General features: G+C 32.8%; 1 protein-coding gene across 1 annotated transcript in view; it reads left to right on the forward strand.

The window, feature by feature from the left end:
* Nucleotides 1-1,770: 1,770 nt before the first annotated feature.
* LOC119839738 (protein sidekick-1-like) overlaps nt 1,771-7,478 on the forward strand; it is a 153,509-nt gene continuing 147,801 nt past the window's right edge. Inside the window, exon 1 of the mRNA XM_038366172.1 lies at nt 1,771-2,020. The gene's annotated coding sequence lies outside the window, so the exon portion shown is untranslated. The remainder of the gene's footprint in view (nt 2,021-7,478) is intronic.

Raw genomic sequence — 7,478 nt, forward strand, 5'->3', positions numbered from 1 at the left:
TTCTGTGGGGGTGTGGTACTTCCCCGGTGCGAGCTGGCCCAATTCGTGCCGAAGCGTGCTCGACTACCACATATAAGATTATACTAAGATCTAGCACTTATTCACATTAATTTTTTTTTAGCTTTCATATAATTATATAGTCTTATTAAAAATTTTATACTGCATATTTTTTCAAGTTTTTTTTCGTGCTTTTTTTACATTTGAAATTAAATTGGTCAATCACCGTTTTTTAACCGAAGTCGAATGTTCACATTAGCTGTGACCCTCAATAAAAGCTATAAAATTTATATCTACTCTCAGTAGAGAGAATACGTAATGAGCATTAGGAACAAAAGCGTGAGGAAACGCCGATAACCGGTATAGGTGTGAATTGGATCCAATATCACACTCAAAATTTAACTCTAAGAGCATTACATAACGTTCAAACTCGAGAAAACTAATGCATTTCAAATGATACAACTGTAAAGACAAGGAAAATTAAACTTAATTTATACAAAATAAAGTTAAATTTCCCCTGAAGGCACGTTAAAGTATCGAAGATAAGCTGCAAGCTGAGATATTAGTGTTGTGATGGTTTTCTTTGGACTACAGTGGACCTTTTGTCGCTACGATAGCTACGACGTAGCGCTACGCCACTACGAGTTACGGCGTAGATAGCTTGAACAATTGTAGCTCTGATCTAGTTTTGTTTTTTCAATTTGCTTTGCCATTTGCTACTTTAGCATTCTTTATTATACTATTTTATATTCTTGATGCAGTAAAACGGCTATATTATTTATTTAGTCTGAAATAATAACGAAACATTTTCGATTGCGTTAACCGCATTTATATTTAACACGTGGATGTCGAAAAGTTTAATGGAAGCTTTCAGAATTTTGTTTCGAATGTACAATATATTAATTTGTGTAAAACAAATTGAATTCCTGACCTGACAATCAAAAATCTATAATTATAATAAATTTCAGCTTCCGTACATATTACAATAATTTAAGAGGTACTTCAAAGCTGATTGGTTTAAGAAAGGTCTAATGTCTCTTAGTTTTAACATAGCAACGGACGGGCGCTGGGTTCGATCTCTACTTGAGATGAACAACAGAACCTGCAGGAGGTTGATCATCATGTTAGTCGCGCATTATAAAGAGATGAGATAAAATTAATTTTACTTATATTAAATAAGTCATAAAAACTCTAACATAATTGAAAATGATCATCGTGTTATCAAACGTGCTATCCTGGTAAGTAAATTGAATGAAAAAGTCATTTCCACTCCACACAATCTGTTATATTGGCGACAATATAAAAATGGGACTAGAACCTTTCAAGTGCAAGTAAATACGCGTACACGTGTTCTAATGATGGAAACTTGTGAAGTAAATAAAAAGTTGCGCGGAGCGAGCCCGGAATAATATGTGAAAATAAGAAAAAAAATTCTTTGAACTCCACCGTTTGATGTTCAAGTGTGTTGAGATGAGAAAAAATTTCTTCGATCTACCTCCGAACGAATTTACATAAGCATTCGATTCGAAACGTTATAAATTAGCTGGCGACGCTAACCGCTCCACGATCCGCGCATAACTCAGGCTAAATGCGTCGTTTGGTGCCGCACTGGCGTTAACTAACAACTGACACTTAGGACTTAAGGTGATCATTGGAGCTCACTGACAGGAAGAGGTTTCTGATTTGATTTTTTTTCGTGTGCCGAATCGCAGGAGAGGTGGGGGCCGGCCGGGTCCAGGCGTGCGCAAGCAGCAGTATCTGGCCGACCGCCGCGCCGGACGGACACGTCTTCACCGCGAGCCCGCCACGCAGCGCCATCCTTATCACCGCGACGAACGTATTATCAGTGATCTGTGAAACTATCAGTGATGTGATTTACAAAACTGTATTATACTCGAGTAACTTGTGATAATATTGAGTGCGGTTTAATCCGATAACTGAGTGTTGTGTCACGTGACGTCCTCGGGGACTCGGGAGCGAGTAGTTTTTCTTGTTTGCAACTTGCCGATAGTTCATAGACTTAGTAAGTATACTTGACTTCAACTTACGAGAGCTCTCATTAAGAGCGCGTAAGAAGTTTGCCGCAATATCGACATATCTCGAAGAGCCGATTTATAATTGTAAGATTATTGTGTTTGTTGTAATTTCTACTAACCTTTATATCATAATAAACCTTACATAATTTATTTTACATTATACGGAGCTGCTTTGTGAAACGTTTTAAGGAGTTCACGCTGTCTGTGAATGTAGGAATTAAATTACTGGAGGAAGTGGGCGAAACGATTTCAAGGGTCTATTTTATTAAGTTTCCCGTACTCACGACTAACTTTATTCTCTCCAACAATTAATTGAGGATATCATTACACAATGGAACTCGATTTATATGCCGATATAGTCGACTTGTATTTACACAATTATAATGAGTTTTAGGAGTTACACAATAGCGATTTAATGGTTGGATGTTGAATCGGGGAAACAATCGATGAACGTTTTAATTGATTCATTAACAATTAACATACTTTTGGTTGAATGATTACCTCTTGAACCAGATTAACTCTTTCAACAATAATTTTCAGTATAAATAATAAAAAAAAAATGATAGATTCATGAAGTACTCCACATATTTGTCACAAAGTAAGTTTATTCTATTTTATAATAGTAGAAATATTGAGCAATAATAAAACTGCAATCAGATTTTTTTAATAATAACATAGCGTCTATGCTATATGGAGATCAGTAACGTAGTGAAAACTCTACCTTGCTTACTTGCTAACTCAACCTTATAAGAATTCCTTGTAAGAATTAAGTAAATCTTCCTACGATTACCATAAATTAATGTACGAAGATATTTTGCATATAACCAGATGTGAAACATACTCTATCTACCTAGTATATATAGTATTATGAGAAAAGTATCATTCTAAGAAAAAAACCTCTTCCAGGCCACCTTACACAGAGTTAAGCGAATGTTACAATACGATATATCATGGTATATACAGAGAGTTAGATATAGAATGTATAAGTTAATAAGGTGAAAGAAAGCCAACAAGCGGTTTTGAGGCGAGGTCTATCACAAGATTAATACTAAGAGCTTTTTGCTACAGCCTCCGGACAGAGCCTCGGGATCGAATGCTCTTTGCATGTGCGTTACAGCTATTGATTACACTGTGTGTGTGTGTGTGTGTGAGAAGCACGTGTGTACAGGAGAAGAGTTACTGAGACTGAATACCTTTAATGATATTTTGTACTCATTTGATTTGTAACTCAATTTTATTACAACTATTATATTATATAAGGATTAATGTAAACAACTGGTTAACATGATATCCGTAAACTTCTTCTATGTATTCATATAAAATTGATTACGTTTTTTAATTACTATCCGATTCTTCTACCAAATATTTAATAATTATCCATTGTAGATCTAAAAATCTATTATGTATAGACTTACCGGAAGCCAGCCTCAGTGTATGTGGAAAATGATAATTTTTGATTTCGCACCGTATCCCGGGGTTCGCGCATCCCCTGGGAGCGGAACGAGATAAAATATAGCCTTGGTTTTAGGCCGAGCTCACAAGTTTCACATTGAAATGCTTTTATCAATACTTTCATATAACAAGTCTTTGCACGTATCGGACAGTGTCTTCGATGTTGAAAGAAAGAAAGATAGAAAGAAAAAACATTTATTTGATGGACATGACATGATACAAAACATTGAAGACATACACAATTACACCTTAACAATGGATCTAATTCAGCGAGAGCTTCTAGCGCTGGTTTTCAAATAGACCCCAAAAAAAAAAAGAAAAATATCAATAATAAAAAAAATAAGAAACTTTATTTAATAATTATAATTAATATACATATAATAAAAAATATTTATTTGTTGTTTTAAATAAAAAGGTTACACACCTTAATTCAAAACTGTTTAGTAGTATAAGTTTGTGTTTGAGCTCTACCATCTATAGACATTACTTTCTGTCTATTCGTATATGAAGGGATTCTATAATTCTACTGGAATGGGGCCTAAGTAACGATTTACAACATAGTGTATATTTCGAAATAATTAGCATTGTCCGACTAAATTTTAACCATGTTCTCGTAAAAAATAAAACTTTAAAAAGGCTATCAACGCTATTGTGGTGTAAGGTATCAGTCCAGATTGAAGAGGTTTTGACGTGTATTTTCTGTGATTGATAGGAAAAACTCACCGTTAAAACCTATAGATTAATGAATCCATTTTTTTTGCCACTTGGCACCCAGTAACAAAAAAAAAAAAAAATTGAATTGAGAACTTTCCAGAATCCAGTTAAACAGCAAACACTATATCGATCACATTTAGGTACTGACATAGACAAAAAATATATTTGAAATTCCGTACGAATTAAACTGACTCATTCTAGAATACGTAACTAAAACTTCCCACCCACTTAAGACTTATTGCATTTCACTCATCTAATTAAATCATCACATTAACTCACGTCTTGTGATGTCGGAACTCAAACTAAAACTCTCCAAAGATAGGCTTAAACGTATTCAGTTAAATTACTCGTATAATATAGAATGAAGACGGTCTGTTTCTGGCCCACTGAACTGATAACGTTGCCTCGATGAAGATGACAGCCACTACTTGCCTGTATTGGAACTTAAGGGATTACCCTGCCATGTGTGAAATGCCGAATTTGCGGGAATAATTAAAGGTAGTTGCGGACGCTTTAAAGTCGCAGTGTTGTGAATTAACACTACTGAAGTTATTGCTATTGTGTTCCGTTTCATTGAGTACGAATGGAATCGTTTGTTGAATTTCGGGAACGGCAAATGATTATTTGGACACCGGCAACAAAATTAGGTAAATTGTATACATAAATGCGGAATTGTAGTAAAATAATATGACATATTATTTATTCTTATTTCAATAATCTCATGATTTTTGTGGTCGTGTTGAGGTCTTATATCTAAGAAAAGGTTTTTTAATAATTTTGAATTGCGTGATAAAATTAACAAACAGTTTTTGCAACTTTTGTACCGTGTAGTCTGTGACATTAAAGCGACATTTATAAATTTACTTAAGTTGGTTAGTTATGGAATATTCTAGAAATAATTGAATCACAATTTATTATTCTATTTATTGAAAGTTAATAGAAGTTTCTATTAATATAAATGTGCTATATTCTATAAATGTGACTTACATATTTTACTATATTCCTGCATATTTTCGATTCAAATTCAGGCGAGTATACAACGACTGCGCAACTACAGAGTGAATGTGGTAGCCGTTTTTACTTTCAAAATAAAACTAAAAATAGCACTAAAAGACCCTGTACAACGGTATTTTACCTTTTCACCTTTTTACGAACTATTTTCCGATCAGAGTGGCCGCAGTAAAGCAATATTGAGGGCAAGTATTTAAATGATAGCGGAGGACCGATACGAGGAATGACTATGGACTTTTGAACAATTAATTAGATTTGATATACACTATTTAATGTAACAATAAATGAAAACAAATTAACAGCCATTTGCCAAATTCAACATTCACCACAGCTCCTTCCGAGTAAGAATTTTGTGTAATTTAAACCGTCTCATGATAATCAACCATATTTGTTTATTTATATATAACAATAAAAATAATAAATATGAATAGAACAAGCATATAATAAAACAAAATTTTGTTCTAGTAAGAAGCTATACCTCTTTATAATTAGGACGTAATAAATATGAAGGCAAGGCAATGGAGACGCTTATAATTTTAACAATGACTGTCTACCAGTTATAATAATGGTAAACTTCAATTTAATTACTGTACTGGGTGTTTAGTTTATAGCATCTTTGTTATTAATTATGAAATACAAAGGTATCAGATAACTTAAGATTCCGTGTAAACTGTAAATATCATCCTGACTTTAAATATTTGTATATAAATTGTGTTAGATGTTTTAATTAACTAATATTTAAAATAATTTTTTTATAATTAAAATAGACTATTGTAATCATATGAAAATCGGAAAAAATGAATATTTTTTTTTATAAATAATATATTAAAAAAATTGAAAAATAAGGCGTATGTCCATGTTGCTTTTTTCGTGTTGAGTGAGAATTTATTGCACCGTTTAAAGGATCAATTTACTGTAAGTTTCAAAACATTTTGTTTATTGTTGTGACCGGGAGTTGACGCTAGATCCATATGTTGAAGCGCGCACCCATTAACTGTTCACTGTTCCAAGGATAAGATTAAAACTTATCAATAAGTTTACCAAATACTAATTAAACAGTTAAAGATTGTTATTAACATTTATATAGCTGGTATCTTGTAATAAATTTTATAAAGTTTTCATTTAATATTTCCTATTATAAATTGAAAGCGATTTAAATACCGACTGAGCAGTTGTAACTTGTTTGCTAATATTATTGCATTTTAAGTTAATCTCTCGAAACGTCCATAATTTTAAAAATAGAAGTTCAATATTCATATCAATTTAGTCCATATCGTTTTTTATTAATTGGATGTGAGCTTTTCAATATTTGCGAATGGAGCTGAATGTTTTTATTGGTTTTTTAATCTTAGTATTTGGAACTAAATGAGTTAGCGAATAAATTGTACTTTAAGTTTATGTTATGTCATTATAATATAAAAAGCATTTGACAGACGCTATGTATGAAGAAAATATGCTATGATGATTAACCGTTTATTGGTTTCATAGCTTTTCTGTTTACATATTTTAATTTGTCAAGTCGCGAATCATCGAACGGTTCAAGACGAAGCATTTACACATTGAGTTCTCACTGCGCACTGTATAGATGCAATTACCTGATTTTTGTACATAAATATGAATTCAATTGGATTTCATTGTACCTATTAGTGTGAGTTTTTATGATAAAGTGAATTCACAAATGCTTAAAAATATTCAACTTGCATTGCTAAAAATAAAATTGGTCCTTCCCCGTCCAGTGCACTCCAAAAAGTACATTTCATCTTGAGCACAAATTGATAGACTTGTATGGAATGATATTTCGATCACAATTCTTGCTAGTCGATGGCCACTCCATTCGACTATGAAATATGAACGTTTGTCCTGATTTACAACCGTTCTGCTTGAAAAATGACTCCTCCATTGTACGGATACCGACCTAGGCCTTGCTCGGAAAGAATTCGTTTTTATTCAAATCGAATTGGAATGGATCGTTTCTTTTTATTACGACGTGTTTTGTACAATATATTTTATCGTTGCGGAGCTTCCATATTGTATGGAGTGCACGATTTGGTAGGAACGTTTTAGTTGTATGCGGAAGTTGTTGGAGTTTTATTATCTTTTACAACGTGTATATGGGTGTAAAGAACATAGTTTCACTAATCAGTTATAATGCTCTATGCAATATGGGTTTATGGTAGTTGTGGTAGTGTACTATTAGCCTTATTTAATTAATTTTTTCAACAGGGATTCCTATATTTTAGAGCTTTATAAATATCACTTTCAAGCTAT

Source organism: Zerene cesonia, chromosome 4 (genome assembly GCF_012273895.1).
Source record: "Zerene cesonia ecotype Mississippi chromosome 4, Zerene_cesonia_1.1, whole genome shotgun sequence".
Taxonomy (NCBI): Eukaryota; Metazoa; Arthropoda; class Insecta; order Lepidoptera; family Pieridae; genus Zerene; species Zerene cesonia.